Genomic DNA, 24,054 nt, shown 5'->3' with positions numbered 1-24,054 from the left:
AACCCCTAATTTTAGCATTGTAAATCTGTAGACTTAGTGCTATACTAGCGGGTGGCGGGAAGTTAATACTTAAGTAGTAAATCATAAGTTTTTTTTTACACCTTTCTACATCACAAAACAATCGGATAGATTATACACATGACGTATGTCGAACGTATTTGTCGTTAAGCTCAGAGCAGCACCGCAGAGATCAAACCTAACTTAGTATAATTAGGACTAGTTGTTACTGCTTTCATTGTCCATCTTGAACTTCAAGGATATATTTAAATAAGTCGAAATAATAAAACTTTAGTTGTTCAGAGTACTTTCAATCGTAGTAATGTGTGTAACACTTTAAAGTCACAGCTAATTAAATAACATTTAGTTCCGGTAAATTATCCGTGAAAGTCAAAACCCTTAATCGCTGATAAAAAGCACCTGATCGTTTCATGTTAGAACTGTGTTGTTGATATGAACATACTTGTACAATGCCTTATATAACTAGCAGGCTCTGTAAACATATTCATATATATCCACAGGAACACATTTATGCCTAGAACAACGACAGTAGAAAATATGCTCCGTATAGCATCATTCTGATACTGCATGAGCTAGGAAATTAATCATAACAGAATACTGTTTCAGAACAACCAATGTGTCCTAAACACGTGTTGTGTTTCTGGAGAAACGTTATTTCTCTAAGGATGTAGTTATTGTTGGTTGTTCAACTTTAATCCAAATTATTGAAAACTTATGATTTAATACTGGCGCAGCAACACATCTTAAGAGCTAAAGAAATGAAAACTTTGACAAAGCGGAATCCGAATCCATAATTCTGCTGAACAGAAAGTGTTCGAGCCACAGATACCTCAACTGATGCGTACATCTGCCCAGTATTTTTGGTTAGAACACAATTGTCATCCTCAGGGTAGTGTCTACACTACACTGTGTTGCCAAACCTGGTTGGCTGTAACTAATAATAAACATTTTACCTCTCATTATGCTAAAACTTCTCGGTTTTTGTTATCTTTACTCTTAAAAATCGATATTGCTACTCAGAATGATACGTTTTGATCGCAATTTTTCAACATATTTTAAAGTCTAAACTAAATTTTGTGATCTATTTGAAGGCATGTAAAACAATAACTACTTGGAGTTATATAATCTAGCGTTTACACTGAAATATCAAATTTGTGTCCAAAATACACATTGTGTTTTATGATATCAGATGCGAATGAGCTGTACTTTTCAAACGCATTTTCCTCCAAGTAGATAAAGTAATTACCTCTATATTACAAAGAGTATTCAAGTAAAAAAATATATGCATTTACAGGGAGTTATTAAAAATATGAAAAAGCATCAAAAGATTTTTTTTAACAATGAACAAAAATTGAAACTTTTTTAATATATCTAACCCCTGAGTCAGATCGCTGTTGGGAGATAACTTATTATTTCCATTCACCCAGAACTGGAATAGTCTAGTTTGTAACGATGTCACTTGTATTTCTGCGTTTTAACATGGGTTTAGGGGTAAAAAAGGATATAAACCCATTCACAGATAGTTTCTTCTTTGATGATAACATTCTCTTTTTAAAGTTCAACTAAAACATTTTCTAATCATCAACTGAGTTTAAAATTATTTAATATGTTCGGCTTGATTGTTTAAATAACATTAACACAATTCATACTTGATACAATTAGAACTAACTTTTTAATAGTTTCTTGTCCATATAAAGCCTTAAGGATGCATTTAAGTGAGTAGAAATAACAAAAGATTACTTGCTCAAAGCTTTTAAAGGTGAATTTTACAGAAAAAATAAAACTTTGCAATCAAAAGAACTACTCATACTGATTAATTTTGCAGGTTCACGTTTTTTATAAAAAATATTTGCTAATAAATGAAACGTAGAACTTGGTACAGAAAGAGTCCTTTCCGAGCGTCAATCCGAACGTTTTAGTTTTTACGTTTGCTGCCAGGAAAAGTACTGTGACGTAATAATTGCCAAACAAACCGCCAACGCCAGCGCGTTGAATGTAAATAAATATGGCCAGTGCATAGGAGAAACATATCAATTCGAACATGCTCTGGACTAACCTAGAACAGTTACTTTTGACACAGATCTGACAAGTTCTAGTGATGAGGACAGATCTACGAGCGAGAGTAGCGGAACTGTGAGTGATACTGATAGCGCCCAGGCCGGTTGCGAGTCGGTCATACCTCCAGTGGAAGAATGGTAAGCCTAAGTCATGACAACAAATATGGTCTGTATTATTTCACGTGCAATTTTAAGCATCTCGAATCTTGTCTGGTGTTTATAAATTATTGGTATCACAGACTGGGTTTTATTTGTTTATACTTTGCCGACTATGGTAACTAATACTCGGCCTTTCCACAATCATTGTACCGGGTATTTATGACTCGTAACAAAATGAATTTCAATTATACGTCATAATTCTCTTTATAAAATCAACCTAGATGTAGCAGCCTGAATAGTTAATTTAATATTAACCATAAATGTATAATGTATATGACATATTCCGTATATTTGTGCAAGGTGAAGGTGTGGTTTATGCGAGCAGATGCCAACCAGGAAAGAGTGCGTTTGTTGTCGCTCATACGACAAGGTGTCAAACCGATTAACAGATGAAGAGTGCATTACCCAGACTCAAGGCTTTAATGAAAATTACCTGAATATCGATGTCTTGGAAGCATCATACTATGAATTTGTTGACTTGAATGATGAGGAGCCAAGTCACGGGTGTGTATTTTTCAAGATGCAGTTAAACCTAAAATAGTATATTTGAGATTAACCTACAATTAAAGATATTGTTTATCCAAAACTATGATTCTACTTGAAACCCACGGAATCCAAAACAGTGGGATTCGACACAAAACATGAGCGTTCAAAGTGATCTTGACAAAGCTTTGCATGGTGTGAATGAGTCCAGTTTTTCCTATTGACCATCCGCACCCACTGTCGCCATCTTGCCGGTACCTTCAACTTGCACGGAAACGAAAAGAACTTTTGCCCGATGCCGAAGCGTTTTTACAAACATAAGCAACGCAGTAAACCATGTTATCATAAAACAAACATAAAGTAGCAATATCAAGACAAAAAATAGTCTCACAAAGTATGTAATCCGAAAAAAATCACCGATATATTTACATAAAACACCGGCACTGAAAGGAACAAAATGGTCGGCGCGCAACGAAGCGTGTTTGGCAACTATTACGTCATAGTTGTAAAACGTCACGGAAACAGCCGAACGACCAAGAGGAATTGAAGTTCGAGGGCCCTCATATTTTGTTTCATTTTTTACTCAAAAACTAAAGTGTTTAAAAATATGGCAACCACTCAGGATTTACACCTAACCAATGTACAGTTTCTAAGGCAATTATTAAATTTGTTGAAAATTCACCTTTAATGTCATATATAGTAATGTGTATAAAACTGGATTTTTGTTGAATATAATACAATTGTTAAAAAGTTGATTTATCTTTTGTTTTAGCTCATTTCTCTGGAATAAGTGAATTTTTTTTTTTTTTGGAAGACACCCCATTTCTGTTACCCTGAATTGATGTAGGTGAGAGCAAATTATAAAGGTTAAGCCTTTCCTAAGTAGTGGAATTTCATTAACACCAGTAGTCTTTCTGTTTCGTTTTCTCGTCGCTATGTACCCGTTTATGGTGCGTGAATCAGAACAAGAAGCGGAAACTGCTACGAAATAGCAATTAAATTCTTAAACAAATATTGTTGTCTACAAGAACTGCTCTCGTGAGCTTCAGTTTGAAGAAAGAATTAAAATGACAGTTTATAAACGAACTTATACAGAGCAGCGAGCCGAACTCAAAGTGTTTTTGTTTTCTTGCTCAAGGGTCGAGATAAAAATATTTCTAAGTTTTACGAAACAGTTTTCAGTTAGGAGTATTAATGGTTAACTGGTACTTGAATTACTGTCGCTCCTGTGAACCAATATATCCTGCAATATGGTAAAGTATCTAGCCGTCGGATAAGAAAAATGAAACTCTTACGACATTTTCAACAAAGATCCGTTTATATCATATGCACATTTTATAAATTTCTGAAGAAAAAATATTTTTCCGAGAAAGATATTCCAAATACATTAAAATTCAAGAATCATAACAGTATATTTATAGATGTTAGGAAGAGGTATAATTATTTACTGTTTATCCTTACAAGGAAATTCAAACTGATTTATACACACATAGAGACGAATAAATCACGTTAAATTCACAATGATCGTCTAAGAAAGAGATAGATACAGTTAATGCTTACAAGAGACCACGACACTGTGAACATAGGCAAAGTGTATATAACTACCAGCTTTTTTCATTGTGATTATAATTTCCGGTATCTGTAAAGTTTATCTGATATCGCATATGAAGCTAAAGTAAGAAAAGGCCAAGCCACTTCACCGACGAGAGTCGATCTGAGTTTCTCTCTCGAAGAACGTGTAACATGTTCCTGTGATCACATTAACACTTATAAGAAAACTCTATCCCTAACGTCGAATATCTAAAGCTGTTGTGTCTAGACGAGAAAATTTAATACAATAAAAATAAGATTGTTTTATGTAATTTGATTTTAGTCACAGATACTTGATATAAGGAACTAGACACCACCTAAGGTAAAGAAACAACAAACTAAGGGCATCACAAATTTGCCTTGGCCTGAACATGAGCCTTATTGATCAATCCTTAACCACCTCCCTGGACTAACTAATAAATAACCTATGCTAGGAAAGTTGAGCTCGTCCACGTCAGTGTGAGCTAAACGTTTTCCTTCATAAAGCAGGGTATTAAAACCTACTTATATTTTAGCATAACATAACATAATGTACAGTGGCAACAAGTGACCTGTTGCTCCATTTCGGCTGTCCAATCCTCTAAATTAAACTTTAAAAAAATTAAAGCCAGCCCTTATCATTCATATATCTTTCAAGCTTTTATTTAAATTCACTCAAAATTACTGCCTCCACAACATCCCAAAACAACCATTCCATAGACCAGACACGCTGTTTGAAAAATAAAATTGTCTTAGCTGAAGATGGCTTGTTCCTTGCCTAAATCTTTATTTGTGTCCCATAATTCTCGCTAGTGCTATGTATGATTCCAGCATAAGCTAGCGATCTGTCAAACGTGATTGCATATTTACTTATGTCAAGTATCTGAACGTCTACAGTTTGATCCTAAAAATTGTATTCGATTATCAAATTAAACATGTCACAAATAAATTATTAATTACTTCCGTGACCGAAGATGACGGAGGTTATGTTTACACCTGTGTGTATGTATGTTTACACCGGTGTGTATGTGTGTGTATGTTTACACCTGTGTGTGTGTGTGTGTGTGTGTGTGTATATGTTTACACCTCTGTACGTGTGTGTGTATGTTTACACCTCTGTGTGTATGTGTGTTTTTCAAGAAAATTTCTCAAAAACGGCTAAATCGATTTAGATGAAAGCTGGTATACATTTGGACTACAGCACAGTTTATAAGTGGTTAGTTTTTGGAGGGTCAAGGTCACAGACAGATCACTGAAATCCAAAACATCCCTATGTGTTGACAAGGGGACAGATTTTTCGCACTATTTTTGCTTTATAACTCAATCAAAAATCATCGGATTGTGATGAAACTTGATGGACATACGTGGAAAGTTATTCTCAATTGTCCTGTCACAGTTGCTCTGTGTCTGTTGATATTTATGAACATGAGACACATTTCAGTACTCTTTGAAGGTCGAATATGACCACGCTGCATGACAGCAGTATGCGCTTTGCTGAGTGTCTCCAGTTTTTAAGGCAAAACGTCATTTTAAGTAAACTAATAACCAACAACGCTCACCACACAGATTTCGATGAATGTCATGAACAAGGACAATCGAAACGGGAACTTTAAATTTGAGACTTATGTGAGGTCGTCATTTTCGTATTTGATCCGTCCACATTGTATAGGTTTGAAGGAAAAGAATACAAGCATTCACGGATAAGTAGAATTAGATAGGAATAATACAGGAGAGAATAGACATGCATGTATTAAAAATTCCAAAACTGAAACCATATTGACTTCAAAGTTGATATTTCTACATAAGAGGTCATCCCTCAGGACGGCTCGTATGAAATTAGAACGTCACTAATGTTTGTTTAAAAACAAGTATTCTCGTGTATAAAACCAAACTTCAAGTTTAACACTGTCCAAAATCACTAGATAAGCACATACAAGTAACTTTTAAAATATACGTTATATTGAAAAAAATATTGAAATTTTCTTATCGCAAGGACATATGACCATCACAGTCGATACGAAGTCGCTGTAGAATAGAATATATCGGAACCGCTTTTTGTCATTATTCGGTGTTCATAGATAGTGTGATGCTGCCATAAAGATGATCAATTTTAGGAGTGGTATGTAACAATTATTTCCAAAGCAAAATGTTCACACATTCACAGCATAAAAATGTGCTTAAGCCGGAAATTTAGAATTTCCAAATGAATGATATCCTTCAGACGTAATGGAATTGGAAAAGAAGGAATATCGATCAGGTTCGGGCCCCGGAGCCATCAAAGTCGTACTCCAACCATAGTAAAAACAAGCGTATTTTAATGGATGAGAATCCATGGAAACAAAGATTAGTGGGTAAAGCTATTCACGTATCCCAAGCAAAAGTACGCAACCGAACCAAGAAGGATCTCCGTATGGAAAAGCAGTGCATGTTACGTGTACGCAAGTTACTTCCACAAAATATACATTGAATTGTCACATACCTCAATCGGATGAAAATGAAACGGCTATTCATGCTCTTCCATACAAAGACATACTAGACAATACGCCGTACGCACAGGGATGTTAAAGAAACGAGCACAGAGAAACCATCTTACTAGTACATTAGATGGATTATGGAAGCATGCAAAGAAGAAAGGTGAGATTTGAATACGACAACTTTACGACGAAGTCTTTTGAAATGAAAACTACTTAAAAGGGCTATTATCGAAATGCACGGTCGCCACATGAGTGAATGATAAGATGTGACGTCCTGGAGTGTAAAGACAAGGAGAGGCTCCAAGGTAGTTTTAGTGTAATGTTCTTAATTTGTGTACACTTATACCATAATTTTATGCACAGAATTTAAATAAAACGAACAATTGTTTGTTTGTTTTTGAATTTCGCACAAAGCTACCCAAGGGCTATCTGTGCTAGCCGTCCCTAATTTAGCAGTGTAAGACTAGAGGGAAGGCAAGCTAGTCATCACCACCCACCGCCAACTCTCGGGCTACTGTTTTACCAACGAATAGTGAGATTGAGCGTCACATTATAACGCTCCCACGGCTGAAAGGGCGAGCATGTTTGTCGCGACGGGGATGCGAACCCGCGACACTCAGATTACGAGTCGCATGCCTTAACACGCTTGGCCATGCCGGGCAATAAAACGCACAAATAAGTGAGCTTAAGCTTGCTGAGTGAAAATAGTGAACAAGCCACAACAAGGTTTTAAGAATGTTTACTAAAAATAGGACAACATAAGGAACTGACCATCAACAAAACAGCCAAAGGAAAACCGCAAAAATTATATGAAGTAGTTTGATTCACGTCAATATTTTATAATTTTTAAGGTTATCTTTTCACGACTAGTCTATCTTTTTAAATATTTAACGGTCCATAGGCTCTTCTAATTCTTCAAAATTACCAACGGACTTTGTAAATATTGTAGTGATTAAATATATAATAAGCCTAATAGTAATTCTTTACAACAAATATAATTATAATTATGCTTTACCACCTTGTAATAAGGCGTTCACGCCATAACAATTGTTGTAAAAACACAACAGTTGTTTCCCTTTGTTACTCCATCAATAGATTTTGTAGCAGAATTAAATGTCTGACATGAGCAGAGGTTATTAAAACAAAATAACAAAAAAGACAAGACTAAATTATATAATATCCATCTTGATACTACTATGATAATGACAGAAAGCAGATATTCAAAATAGGCGCAATCTTCAACCTAGCGACAAACATCAATATTAAATTTTTCTTCTTCTAGCCGTCGGCAAACAAGTAAAGAGTTTTAGAATTAATAAAAGGCGGCTGTTTGTTTTTTTTTATTTTTCATTGCTAACTTATTGTGCCCCAACTAAAATATTCATTTAAACGTTTACAGCTAAAACAAATAACATACAAATTTCACTTTTCGTGAACAAAATAAAAAATTGATTTATTTTCAATTCTTCATCCGGATTCTAATAAATGCAGATTTGTTATTTGCTATCTACAGTTTCTGAACTGGACTGAAAGCAGGCCGATACTTTCTAGATCTCGTCAAACATGCTAGCCCTTTCAGTCGTGGGGGCGTTATAATGTGACGATCAATCCCACTATTCGTTGGTAAAAGAGTAGTCCAAGAATTGGCAGCGGGTGGTGACGACTAGTTGCCTTCCCTCTAGTCTTACACTGCAAAATTAAGTACGGCTAGCGTAGATAGCCCTCGTGTAGCTTTGCGCGAAATTCAAAACAAAAAATAAACATTCTAGATCACTAAAACCATCTATATTTACTGTAGGAAGCTATAGTTTTCTGTGATAAGGAATATCATGTTTAAATTATTTAATCTCTGTCGGGTGAAATAAGCAATATTTCAAACCGCTAGCATTTTTATTAAAATATCGTTTTCACACATCTGCATTTTGAAAGAAAACTATTTTTTGTAAAGTGTTGATATAATTTTAGTTGACAACTTTTTCGTAAAATAATCATTGCTGTTAATTTCCATAATATGTGTTTTATAACCTGTATACATAGTTGTCAAAACAGTTTGAAAACAACGAAATAGGTTAACACGAAATAATTTCAAAGCTTCCTAAGATTAAGCTTACGTCGTTATGCTAACAGCTCTGATTAAAAAATGTTATAAGAAAGCAACCTTGCATACTCATGTCTTAAAGATACCATACTTTAAAAGTGAAGATTGAAAGGTAATTTTAACCAAACCTGTGTTTTTGTTTTCAAAAATATTTCTATGAAAGTTAAAGTTTAATTCGCTGTCTGGTTTTACATGAAAGGAAGAGTTTCATGTTGTGAAAGATATTAATTATATTTTCATTTCTTAATAATAAACGCAACCGTTGCTATACAACATATATATTTATATTTAATGGCAATAAAGGTAAAAAGGAAAACACTTCCAACGTTAATAAGATGTGGAAAAGACTTGAAGCTACTACACAACAGATGTCGAAAAGGATAAAATGGAGATGTTGTTACTGTCTTATGAACAGCTCTTCAGATAAACAAGCATTTAAAGAACCTTCCTATCATTTCTCCACGAGATTTTCCACAAGACTCTCAGTTACACTTATCTTCAATTCTGAAGTCCGTTTCTCATCCTACGCATCCCTCATCCCAAACAAGAGCATATGTTCTGTGTAGATTTAATTTACCTGAAACAATTTCTTTATTTTTAGGGAAAGTGGAACGAAAAGTATCTACAAATAAGAGAATATTGTAAAACTGTATGAAAACCGAAACTTTACTAATATGAATGTAAATATACTGTTACTGTTACATGTCGAAAGTTTCTCTATGATGGTTCTTTCAGAAAAATCGATGTCTTTACACGTGTGAGCTCTGTGTATAGCGCATATGTTAATAGTGTATGAAGAAATATAAACTGACCAGATCTAGATATATATCATTAAAATATTTCTGTCACCAATGAAGTTAAATCGTCTTATTTAATTGTATTATGGAATATTTATAAGCATACAAACATGTTCGGTACACAGATCCACAAAATAGAAAGAAGACTTGGTTTTCCAATGTTTAATTATATAGAACTTCTCTTATTTACCGCAGTAGTCAGGTATAAAACTGCTAGAGATATCTGAGTACAGGAAACCAAAACATGTGTATTATATGCTATCCAGTTTACTCCACCATATTGGTCATCAAGTGCAAACGTTTATCTTCTAATTTCATGTTACTTGATATTTTAGGTCATCTCGGATATATATATATATAAGAAAGGATATTTCGAAAAATAGAAAACGATAGAGTTTTGGCAACAAACTGCTGTTGATTGGTAGACGTTTAATACGGCGGCATCATTGAAAGAAACAAGTTTTGTGACGTCATGCGCAGAACCTTCATATGTTCCCAGCATCCAAAGAACGTATCGTGTTTTGAAATGATTGCTAAAACATATTCAGTCCTAAATATTCCTAAATCAAAATGCATTTTTAAGGAAGAACTTATAAGAAAGCTTTCACTCCCCTCAATCTTCAGTACATTCTGTGTTAAAGAAAGCGAGTACTAAAGGGTATTTGATTTCTAATTACCAGATTAATCATCTTTAGAAGAGTGTATACAAAAACACCTTCAGTTCTTAAATTCGGAATTTCACGGCTTTATTCGATAAGCACTTTCTGTTCCTAATGTTCACAAAAACATGTCGTGTTGCAAAAAAAGGGCTTACAGTAATATAGTAGTTCAGTGTCTTGATCACATGCCCGGGTTCTCTTCAGAAATTAAAGTAGAAAGTGCCTTAAGTAAGAACGTACAGAAGAATCTTAAGTAGGTTCTCTATGCCCATAGTATTTGTGTTAAAAAATATGTATAACATTGTGCTTTAAGTCAGTCCTCTATATCAAAAGTACACGTTTTATTAAGAAAAGCTGGTAAGGAGGTACCGTCAGTTCGCAGCATTTAGTTTAAGCATTGTTATAAGAAAAGTTTTATCAAACTACCCTCAGTTGTCTTTGCCCAAAATATATGTTATAATAAAGAAAGTATTTAATGATTTAACCTTAGTTATCAATGTATAAAGGATACATTGGCTTAACAAAGGAGCATAAAAACTGTCTTTATTTCTCATTGTCTAAAGAATATATAAACAGAAAGACCCTCAGAGTTTGATGTTTAAACAAGAACAGCACGAGAAAGTTCTTGAAGTACCAAGAAAGTCAATCTATTATCTGTTATGTCTGAGTGTGTGAACTAGCGCGGTCGTATTACAGAGTGGGTGTCAACATGCTGGGGTTGTTGATCGTATCTGTGGATAAATTCGTCGCTCAGCTGTCTTACAGTGCTGCTCTTCTTGTTGAAGCTACAGCCAACTTACATATTTTAAATTTGCAACACCCTTTGCGGAAAGCCCTCACTGGCAATCCCACCCCTTACGCAATTCCAGATGTAAATCTCACCGTATTAAATGTAACGTTTTTTTAAACTTAGTTTGAAATATTCTCCAGTATGACGCAACAACCTAAAGGTATTTGATGTTTACACTCTGAAACAGTTAGGCTTAGTATATTCAGGTAGACATAAGAAAGTGAACTCCAAGAGTTATATCAAAAATTGTACATTTTAGTAACTTCAAACAAAAATACAAAAAGTATACGAAACAGCTATGGAAATACAATATTTTACTAAAATTGTTTTCAAAATGGTATAATTATCACTCGTTGTTTGCTCATCAATATGTTAATATTTTTATATCATACAGATAAAATTCATAGAGTGATATGCAAGGGTTTACTCTGTACCATTAAAGTTTTAATTATAAACCACGCTTTAATTAGATTAAAATATAGGTATAATTAAAACGAATTAGCAACCAGAAACAAATGAAAACACGCAACATTGTCTAGATATTCACAATACAGCGATGGATCAGTCTCAACTTACATCTGGCTTATGTGTATACGAACTTCCACAACACGCTTTTATCCAATTTATATATAGACAACCATCCACTAAACTATCATTCTTACTTAGCCTCCCCCATGTATTGAAAAATAAAAATATTTTATAGAACAGCCCCTATACTGTTACTGCAGTAGCTATTGTAAATAGTTGAGCTTGAACAAAACTCACACCTCAACAAAATTCTACAAGTCGTGAAATGTAAATAAAATTTTCAGCATTTTGTCTTGTCTTCCAAAATAACCAAAATATACAGTAATAAAATATTCAGCTATAATGCAGAAAATAAATATATTGCTGCTGTTTAAGTTACCTGTTCTTTTCAGATTCATTCCATTTAACTTCCACTTTATATTAAGATAAGAATAAACCTTAAGCCTAAATTAGAGATATATTTTATAATTAAAATATTTTAAAGATATTTCTTGATTCTTTATGTAGAATACAGATTTCCGTAGAAGAAAAATTCAAGATTATTGCTACATTTAATTCATTAAATGTACCCAATTCAGACAGTAGAAATCTTAACCACATCTCCACAATGAAATGTTGAACAAAAACTGACGCAACTGCTTGTCTATTTCTGCTCAGTTCCTCGACTCAGCTGCCACAACTCCTCATTTCCGATCGTTTTTTCTTGCTTTAAGAATTATTTTACGAAAATGAAAGCTACTGAAATCCTCGCAAATATTTTTTGTAATTAACAGATATATGTGTTTTCCGTATCTTCATAAGGAAGAAAACTAAAGGAGCACTGTCTCTCCAAGTCAAACTGCAAAAGTTTAGAGGTAAGGCATTTAAAATGTATTTTAAAAGCTTCAAAAGGAAATACCATTATGGACTGAGAATTTATTATTATTTACAGACTTTCATTGGATCTGTTAGGCTATCACCAAAGGCAGAGCTGCATGTGCAATTTGCCACTCAAAAAATTAATCCAGTTGCACATTTATGTAACAATTATGTCATTTGAAATTGTTTAATTATGTAGATCCATATGTGGCTTAGTAATTGTATCAAATAGTACATATAGCGTTCAAGTTGCGATATACTAGTTCTCAGTTAATAGTAACCAAATAATAAGCAGCCGGTACAACAGAATATTTTTTCCTACAATGAATAGTTTAAAATTAGAAATAATAAACCTGAACAACAGGAGTCTGGCCTAGCCAGTAAGTGTGTGTATATTTGTTTTTTATAGCCAAGTCACATCGGGCTATTTGCTGAGCCACCGAAGAAAATCGAACCCCTGATTTTAGTGTTGTAAATCCGGAGACATACCACTATACTAGCGGGGTGCTTAGCGAGTTATCCCATATTTTGTTGAAAATACAAGTACTTAGTATGTGCTAGTTGCATGTTGAAAAATGCCTTTTATATGAGACGAAGTTTGAAACAACTTTTGTAGGCATATGAATAAAAAAATGAAAAAATTCTTAGTTGTTATTCCGACAAAACTGTTTTCTACAAATTGCATCATCAACATCTTGAAACCTATAAAATTCTTACTTGAAATAATGAATTAATGTCTTATATAAGGTCTTAATATAGCAGGTAAACACCCATTTTCTTGGTATAATTAATTGAAAGCCTTACTTGCTAGCATGACTGTAGTGTATTAATATCATATCTAAAACAATAAAGTAATTTATTAGTACCTTATGGTATCTGGATAACATACAATATGATAAACCCAAAACAATCCCAGATATACTCTCGAATACCTAAAATAACGTGATCATAACACTTACAGGAGACGCGAGTATGGTTAAAGTATTTTAGTTTCTCAAAACAATTCATCATGTTATAAGCAGGCCTAACGTGTCCCAGTAGCAAATGATAATCCCAAATTACCTGTTCCATAATCACACTGTTAGGGAAATCTTTAAACTTTCGTGTAATTGACCTTTGATGTGAAAAGAATAAAATTCAAGAATTGTGAAATACACTAAGTATTTCTTCAATTTCTATAATAAATACTTTTAATGACTAATATTCTTGAATTTCTACAATAAATATTCTCCAAATGACTAATGTTATTGAAATTCTACAATAAATACTCTTCAAATGACTAATATTCTTGAAGTTCTGCAATAAATACTTTTAAATGTCTAATGTTATTGGATTTCTACAATAAATATTATAAATGACTAACGTTCTTAAATTTCTACAATAAATACTCTCTAAATGGCTAACGTGCTTAAATTTCTACAATGAAAACTGTTTAACTGACTAATGTTCTTGAATTTCTACAATAAATTCTCTAAATGTCTGATCTTCGATTTCTAAAATAAATACTCTAAATGCCTAACGTGCTTAAATTTCTACAATAAACACTCTTTAAATTACTATTGTTTATGAATTTCTACAGTAAATATTCTCTAAATGACTAGTGTTCGTGAATTTGTAAAATAAATTCTGTCTAAATGACTAATGTTCTACATTATTAATCATATTTTTTTTCTCAAGAAATTATAAAGTTCTTCGTTGATTATGAATACTTTTTGAAACACTGGACCTTAAATATAATTGTTTGTGATTTCTCAGAAAATATATAAAACATTATGTTTCATTTTAACACCTCTAATATAATAAGGGTTAATTTTAACTTTTGCTTACACTGGTAGCCTCTTAAGCTCTGGCTAAATGTACAATGTATCTTACAAGTAACATTTGTAACCATAATTTAAAATACACAGGCTCGTAGATTTTGTTCTATTTACTAATATGAAAAACACTGAGTTCAAAAACTGCTACTCCGAAATTTTACCAAAACCTCTAAATCACTGGATCTAAAATGAAATCGGTTTATCAATTTGCAACACAGCAATAAGAGGAGATAATTCGATATTTGCCGAACCCAAAATGTGTAGGTTGCCGTATATCCTGCCTAACCGTATAGGAAAATAGATTTACACATTTACCTTTTCTAATGTATTATATACATTGCAATTACCGGTTGTTCTATATTCTGATTATGTATATCCAATACAACAGTATATATACGGAGTTTTTTCTACCAAACCCTTCATATTGCGAATTATACAATAGTAAGTTCTTCTATCAATGTTTAAAGAAATTATTAATAATTAATGTTCTATTCTTCCTGCGAAATCCCCCCAGTTGGTCGTTGTGAAAGGGTCTAACCCGATTATCAATATCTAATGAAATAACGAGTGTAGAAGGTTCTGCATGCATAAGTGTCATGTTTTTTACCTTGATATTTAGAGGTATCTGTTTTACCATTACTTTTTTTAAGTCTTAAGGTTGTTTACGATCGTTGAGACATTTTAATTGCCGATGCCTCATTAAACCACCACTTTGCGGAATAATAAATGTAAACCGCATCTTTTTTTGTGGCCAATACGTATTTACGAAGTAGTTGTATTAAATACAGCAGTCGCTCTTTTTTGTGCTCTAAATTGCGTTGTTTCAAAGCTGTTATTTTGTACACTTGATTTACTAAGGCAACATGGTTGAGTTAGTGACTGACTTTAACAGAGGACTGATTTATTTTTGTATGCAGTTGTCGAAATATCTGGGCTCAAATAGACGCGATTATCATTCTTTTCGTACTAGGCAACCACTTTTACAATATTTCGTAGCAACATCCTTCTCATGCGCGTGAAGAACAACAACAGAGCCTCGTGACACGTGCGGTATGGAACATATATATCCAATAGATTCAGTGGTAATAAAGTCTATTCGACAAAATGTGATAGGCATAGTCTAGCCACCACAAATTCACTTCGAGTGTTAAAATGAGCCCAGTCTGATACATTTGATTTCTCCAAGTTTCTAATTCGGTACGAAAAATGTATATCATAAAACGTTTGACTAAGTATGTTTCTCATATTATTTTCAAGAACATTCATATACGTTTAACAACAACCACTGATAATACGCCGTGCCCATAAACTGATGTTAACATCGGTGTACCATTTCAATCTTTAAATCAAGAATACAAAACGGTTGGAAGTTATACCTAGGCATTAATGAAGCTGTTTGATGCACGCACATTTGTCGACTAAACAAAATATACCTTGAAGATTTCTTCAAATAGGGAATCTGTAATATAAATCTAGGCAAGTCGTTTTTATGGATAATCTGAATTGAAATTACACATTAACTTTTAAAAGGGTAGAAAAGGACATAACACAGAAATATGGAAGAATACGTGATGACGAGAAACCTACTTTAATTAAAATAAAGTACAAAACAATGTTTCTACCTTCTTGGGTCATCTTCAGGTTAACCTGAATGTAACTGGTCCTTTCTCTCTCTCACATGTAATAAAACCAGCATACTTGTGACCGTAGTGTCACTAAACTATAAGGTTTGATTCTTACAACTGACATTTTAGGGCTTGACTATTTTGACCTTTTTTTTTGTTTTTAAATTTCTTTCTGAATGGGTTTTATATTTTGTACTTATCCGTTTAACATCTGTAGGTAACAAAGATAATAATATTGAGTGTGAAAATCCGTTTTTAGTCTATATCTAGCAAATATGAAAGCATACTGTAGTTTTGGAAAATATTTAGATTAAAATTATACTAAATGGTTTTAATGTCACTAAAATAATGCCTTATAGAAAAATCACTAAGGGCGTAGTTCAATAGCATTTCTTTTTAAATGGGATGCTGGCGTGCTAGTTTTGAAACTTCAACAAGTTTTCAGCCTTTAGGGATACATTTATTTGATATAAAATACTTTAGGTTCTAATTTTAGTGAAATCGAACATCCTTTGTAATCCGACATGTTAGAAATTATTTACTGCTCAGAAAACATATAGTACTTGCCATAATGACAATGCTCAACTACAACATTGTTATTCAGAATGTATGGCATTTGCCGTAATGACAAAGCTGTAGTTGAGCATTGTTATTTCAGTATGAATTGTATCTGCCATAATAAAAATGTTATAACTGAGCATTATCATGCACGACGTATTGTATTTGCCATAAAAACACAATGTTGTAGTTAAGCATTACTATTCAAAACATATAAAAAGAATCACAAATGTCCACTGTTATTTCATCGTATTTGATAAGTTCATCAAAAAACATTTTAAATATTTTATTGATGTTAAATGTAGGATAATATTTTGTGTAAAACGTTTATTACGTTATTATTTTTTATTTAAGATAATGTTAAATCAAAACATAAGCAGCACCTAACTTTTGTACGTGCTTATAAATCGTTGTTGTTCAATTTGCTATTAAAATACTTTTATATTTCTGCTCAGTTTTGAAACGAATTTAAGAATCTGATGAGTTTTACATTCAATTCTAAATATAAACTTTACAATTCATTGAAAATTCAAGTTTTTACTTTCAGCTTGCCTGAATGTTTTATGGAAACAGTCTATGCTGCTCTGGACTTCTGAAACGTTCACTGTGAAAGGTTCAGCCTAAGTTGCTGCAGTACTTTGAAAAAAGCAACAAGCCAACATTTTGGCACTGCTCACATGGTTTGTTGTTCTTGTTCATGGCATTTCGGGTAAATATCTGTTTTTTCACATGTTGTATCTGATTTGTTGATTAAAAGGGTACACATTATACAGCTTGTACTCAAATAATCAACATTAATACTTCTAAAGTCGACTGAAGTCATACAGAACTAATAGAAATTGTATTTTATGATGAAATAGAATATTAGTACTTTTTTGTATTTCACGCTCTTAAACCTTAAATATACTGGCGTATGCAGGGCAAATAGGGAAATTAACCATGATGATTTCGGTGTACGGGAAGTCAAAATGTTCACGAAAATTATACATGACGACAAGAAGAGAAAACTGTAAAATACGATTTGTCGTTTTCAACAGAAAGGGCAAGTATGTTTAGTACGACTTGGATTCGAACGCGAGGCGGTGGGATAAAAAGCTGGTCACACCGGACCTTACTAAGGTAAATGCGTGTAAATGATGGATTTATTAGATATAATAATACGCCTTCTGTCATTATACACTCGTGAGACAGAGTGGAATATATGGAATTTTACAATAACTGATAAAATTAATGACGTTAAGAAAACACGTAGATCCAACAACATAATTTAAAACAAAAACATAAAACTGTATAACTCTAACACTTTTGGAAATTGGAACTTTTTCATTAGTTTGCTGCTAATGAAGAAAGGTCCTTCTTTCGAGTTATATAGTTTCGTATGTTTTTCAATAGTTGACAAACGTTTATAATAACAGTTCCACAAATATTGCGTTCAGAAGTTTTATCTTATTATTATCTTTTATCGTTGATTTACGCTAGTTATTGCAACCATTCACAAAATTTAATACGCTTTATTGTTTAAACCTATGCTATATGATTAGGTAGTAGGTAAAGGAAAATAAATTATGTTATAGATGTGGTTGTGATATAAAAATTGTTTGTTTTAAAGCAACACCACAATGATCTATCTGCTGTTCCTACCATCGGGAATCGATTCCCGGATTTTAAAGTTGTAATTCCTTGAAAGTACCGCTGTCCCACCAGGGAACTAATGGGTGGAAAATTGAAGCAGACCTTCATGCTACGTCACTGCTTGAATAATTTATTATTGTTTATGATGTAGGAAACAAAGTAACGTTGACGGTAATTAATCGTCTACGGGAAAATGTCAGTGTTTTTTTAACCACGTAAACCTAATTCTAGAAAATACGAGAAACAATGTTTACAAAAACAAAACGTAACTACGTCTTACATTTTGTCTAATTGATTTTTAACAAAATCTTTAAGGAAAAAACATAAACATAGACGAAGAGAAGAAACCTACCATTACCTCTTCAGCTAATTACACTCCCTAGTACTTGATTATAAAATCAACCCAGAATCTAGTCCACTTTGATTACATCTGTTTTGACGAAAATCGGGTATAATCTATTCGCCCTTTACGTCAATGGTGTGGTAATAGCGTCGCCAGTTTACCATGCAGAGTGTGTGTGAAGCCGTGCTAAAGCTCTAAGGAACGTTGGCACTAGGTAAAAACACTTGTCAAAATAAAGTAGCAGAAAAACATACCATAAAATACAAAGGCTATTCATATCTTAGTGCATATATCACGATATAACTATGTCTGGGTATAAACACCAGATTTGTAGAAAGAGTGCTCAAAGCTGTTTAATGAAGTAAATCCTGAAAATAGAAGTTAAGAGAAAGAAATAGTTCGAAAACTTGGGTATTCTTCAGTGACACGCCTGTAGCAGTCTATGTGCAACTCAACTTCCCTGACTCAAGCGGTAGTGGATGGGGCTGAAATTGTAAAAAAAAAAACACAAGAAAATAATTAAACAAATGATATTTTAAACACAATGCGTCAGCATTCTCGTAAGCTGTCTTGCCTGAAACAAAGTAGGTGTGAACACCCAGTTTAAAGCACTCGTGTTTATAAGTTCCTGAAAGCAAACTGAACAATAAACACCTTAAACTCTCTGTTTGAAAGTGTTAAATAATTGTGCAAAACTCGGAACATGTTAACAGAACTTGATTGAAAGTTTTTGTTGTTGTTTCAAGTTTTAATATTTTATCTGAAATTACATCATTACAAATTTTATTTCTGTTCCTCTAGTTTTGCCCGAACGGTTTAGCTTTTACTGTTAAAAAGAAGATTCCCAAAATAATTTTAGCGAATACCGTCACATAAAAATATCTTCTCGACATACTTAAGTATGAAATATATCAGAACCATTATTAAAACAAAGCAAAACATTTTAACTTCGCTTAAAACCAGATCTAAAGAAAATTTACTTCAATTTCATCGATTTTGGAAAAAAGAAGAATTATATTTATTTATATATTTATTGACCAAACATGATCTAAGACCCTAGAAAAAGTATGTGTTTGTGTGTTTTTCTTATAGCAAAGCCACGTCGGGCTATCTGTTGTGTCTACTGAGGCTAATCGAACCCTTGATTTTAGCGTTGTAAATCCGTAGACTTTTTGTTTTTTGTTGAGTTTCGTGCAAAGCTAGACAAGGGCTTTCTGCATTAGCTATCCCTATTTTAGCAGTGTAAGACTAGAGAGAAGGCAGGTAGTCATCACCACCCACCGCCAACTCTTGGGCTACTCTTTTACCAACGAATAGTGGGATTGACCGCCACATTATAACGACCTCATCACTAAAGGGCGAGCATGTTTGATATGACAGGAATTCGAACCCACAACTTTCAGATTACGAATCGAGCACCTTAACCACCTGGCCATACCGGGCCTCCGTAGGCGAATTGAGCACCTTAACTACCTGGCCATGCCGGGCCTCCATAGACTTGTTGTGCCAACGGGGAACTAGAAAAAGTGAAGATACGATATAACATTACATGGAAAATTCAAATAATTAAAGTATTAATTTGACAATTTTAATAAGGCTGTCATTAGTTACGTTCAAGTTAGTAAATTATTTATACCTAACTTGTGACAGCTTTAAACCGTTAGAATTACATATAATTTCAAAATTAGCGCTAATCGATTCGACGTCTCATTGGCTCTTGAAATGTTGAAAACAGTCCCTCTGAATTATTCACAAAAATCAAATGCTTCTCTATACGTTTGGATAAATAATAAACTGTAGATTATAATTACAACACAGTGAGTAAAACATTATATAAACACTGGACTTTAAGATATGTATTCATGCAACAAACAAATTAACCACAGAGTTGAACATGTGTTCTAAGACAAAAACAAACATGTCTGCCAAAATACGTGATACAAGTTTTATATCAGTTTCTCTTCTTTAATCGAAGTCTATAAAAAACCAATAAATTAAAAATACTGAAACTTATGATAGATTAACAGAATATAAGTTACAAAACAAAATAACTAGCAGCAAGAGATATTAAAAGATTCGCCTTCCTTTTTTTTAAGGGTGAATTATGATGGCATCCTTAAAGTAGATGGTTCTACGTTTCAAATATAAAAATAGAAAAACTAAAGTCGATAGATAATGTTGAGCTACAGAACTCGTTGGATAAAAATGGTATTATACAAAATTAAATGCAACCGTTTGTGAAAATATTAGTTAGGTTTAAAGAAATCATATTTGGTTAGTCCAGTGCATACTGAAGGTGTAAGCTAATACAACGTTCAATTACTTCTTTTAAAGCATAGAATAGGTGTATAACGATTCAATATCAAAATTTAAAACGCTATAATTTCATGTTTTGAAACTGTTCGCGACATCAAAATGTTTATAATGTCTGTATTTCTAAAATGTAGATTTATGATAAAAGTATTCATATTTAAACTGAAGGTCTTATTGATTTATTGTATTTGTAAACTTGAATTTAAGCCATGCATACATACAAAACACAATAATTTAAGCAAAGAAAGCAAATCTGGCTATAAACGTTTTCAAAGTCAGGTTTACTTTCTTAAAATACAAACGATTTTAGTCTGCTTTTTTGCCCTCTATTGGTCGAATAATTTAAAACTTGTTAACATTTTTTTAACATATCAGCAATGGCGTGCAAGATGGAATTTCATATATGAGATACGTTTTGTACGTGTACTTTTTTAAGTTGTGAAATCAATGATATGCAAGCTTGCATTGTATTTCTAGCTTTTAAGAAGTCCCATTTGTCACCTTTCATTAACGTTAGATTATTATACTCTTGTTAAGCAGGGTATATTTATTTAATGAGCTTACAATAACGTCAACTTTAATTCAATAAGAGTGTTTTATAAAATTTTACAGTTTATGAGAACTGCTGATTTCTAAAGCGTCATTTTAAAAACGTCTATTTCCGTATAATTTCTTTATTGGATTTTTAATACACGCCGAAAATTATTCTATACGCATAACATTAGACTGCACTGATAATGACCAAGATAAAAATCAGTCACAAGATGTAAGTAACGAGTCCAATAATCTAGCGACATTATCGTGTGATTTTAAATAAACAAAAAATTATTTTTTACAATATTAAAATAAAATTTGTTTTGTTTTGTTTTGGGTGTTTTTTTTTTTCGATGTTGGGATTGTCTAAACATAACAGATACATCTCATGTTTTATGCAGTCACTGAGTTTAATTTAGTTAGCTAAAACTTAACACCGTTTGTTTTTCCAAAGCTCATTGACCATATCACAAAAATACTGATGTTTTTTTTTTGTTATCTTAATCAAACTGATCAATTATTTGATGAGATTGAGAGTCATATTGTGAATCGATTAGAGATCATACGTCTCGACGAAGAAGCTACAACAGAAAAATAATAATAAAAAAGAACCATTGAGGTTTCGGTAAAAAGCTGACTTTGTGTTATTATCAACATGAAAGGTAGACCACTTCAGTATTATGAGTGATGTGAAGTGTGCCCACCATTCCATGACAAGTGTTTGGTCTTAAAAGTATCAATTCACTTTTATCTCAGAATATATCATATGTTGCAATTAAATGTCAAACATTTCATATAAATGAGACCACATGGAGGCTAAATACCAGGTTAGAAATAAATCTCAGTCTTCATAGCAACAGTACCATAAATTACCAAGTCTACAAATTGTTTAACACCTTAGACCGTTATATATTTAACATGACCACAATGAGAAATCCTGGTGTAAAAGTGAATAAAGTAAACTTATGTTTCAATTCAATTCACTATGACCTCGTGGTCTGAATAAAAATATTTCATTTCTATAGATGCGACATCATAAAATTATACCGGATATTTTATGCTTATTTCATTATATTTTTAAACTTCTACGTTTGGTCTTCATTGGTTTCCCGCGCTGTTTTATATCAGAATACATTTCTTAAGAAATCGAAATTTTACTCTCCACTATACTGTTGTGAAGTTACTATTTTTTTATTATGATTACAGATTTTGGTCTTTATCATTTTCTTCTGGTAATAATATTTTAACGTACAATCCAGATATATTTATATGGATCCTATGGGACAGACGAGATAAGATAATCCTCAAAGTGATTTTCTTCTTTTGGAATTATCCAAGAACTTCGCGTATTTCCCATATTATGAAATGTAAAGTGTAGTTTATCTTACATAACAATAACATGAAGTAATGAATGTGTTATGAATATTTTAAATTTGGCTGTTTTTTATTGTTTTTGTCTGTTCTTCTTCAGGTCAACTGTTCTTTGTCCTCAGTGATGTCGAGAAAACCCACTTGTAGAGAAAAATATATATGTAGGAATGGCTCTTTTGGGTTGAGAACATTTTTCACGTAGAGCGAACAACGTTTCGACCTTCTTCGGTCATCGTCAGGTTCACAAAGAAAGAAAGAGGTAACTGACCGGAAGCTGACCACATGTTTGAAAGGGATTGTGTAACTAAGTGTCGGAATGCAGAGAACCGTGTTAGATGTTTGAATATATAATTATATATTATTTGTTATATTATTTTTTTAAATATAGGTATAAAAGTGTTTCTTTGTATTGGTTTATTTTGGGTTTAAGTTGTTGTAATCCACCGAAAAATCACCCATACTGAACTGTACATTCCTTGGGACTCAGCACATGAAACAAAACAAAAACTCAACATACTAAGAAACCAAATAAACACAGCCATAAAACTATGCTCACCAGATAAAATTAACGATGAATTAGACAAAATAAAACAATACTTCGTCAACGTCAATAAGTTTCCTCCACAAACAGTAGAAAACATTATACGCACACACCTAGACAGAAAGCAAAATCAACTAACAAAAGTAAATATATCTCACGAATCAAAAAATCACGAAACCATATATTGTTGCATACCATATATTCCCGACATCAGCAGAAAAATAACCAACATTTGGCAAAAACTAGTAACAAAATATAACATTCCAGTTAATACCAAATTTATTCAAAAACCAGGCACAAAACTGAAGTCTATACTATGTAAAAACTACACTGACAAATACTATACCAACATTATTTATAAAATACAATGTAATAACTGCCACGACTTCTATATTGGAGAAACAAGTAGAAAAATGGAAACCAGATTCAAAGAACATAAAAAGTCACCTTCACACGTTTTCGAACACTGCAAGTCAAATAAACACAACATAACCATAGAAAACACTCAAATACTAAATAAAGAAACAAACATAAACAAACGCAAAATTAAAGAAGCCTTACTTATACAACAACTCAAGCCCAAAATGAACCAACACAAAGGAACACCTTTATACCTATATTAAAATTAATATAATAAATAATAATAATAAAATAAATAATATAAAATTATATATTCAAACATCTAAGCACGCCCTCTACATCCCGACACTCAGTTACACAACCCCTTTCAAACATGTGGTCAGCTTCCGGTCAGTTACCTCTTTCTCTCTTTGTGAAGCTGACGATGACCGAAGAAGGTCGAAACGTTGTTCGCTCCTTTACGTAAAAAA

The 24,054-nt window shown here is 32.7% G+C and overlaps 1 protein-coding gene across 1 annotated transcript in view; it reads right to left on the bottom strand.

Annotated features, from left to right (window-relative positions):
* Positions 1-18,838, bottom strand: part of LOC143229631 (Kv channel-interacting protein 4-like) — a 94,094-nt gene extending 75,256 nt beyond the window's left edge. Inside the window, exon 1 of the mRNA XM_076462226.1 lies at positions 18,475-18,838. The gene's annotated coding sequence lies outside the window, so the exon portion shown is untranslated. The remainder of the gene's footprint in view (positions 1-18,474) is intronic.
* Between the last annotated feature and the right edge of the window lie 5,216 nt (positions 18,839-24,054).

Source organism: Tachypleus tridentatus, chromosome 10 (assembly GCF_004210375.1).
Source record: "Tachypleus tridentatus isolate NWPU-2018 chromosome 10, ASM421037v1, whole genome shotgun sequence".
In the NCBI taxonomy this organism is placed as follows: Eukaryota; Metazoa; Arthropoda; class Merostomata; order Xiphosura; family Limulidae; genus Tachypleus; species Tachypleus tridentatus.
The sequence above is the reverse complement of the archived record's forward strand: the minus strand, read 5'-3'. Positions and strand labels throughout refer to the sequence as shown.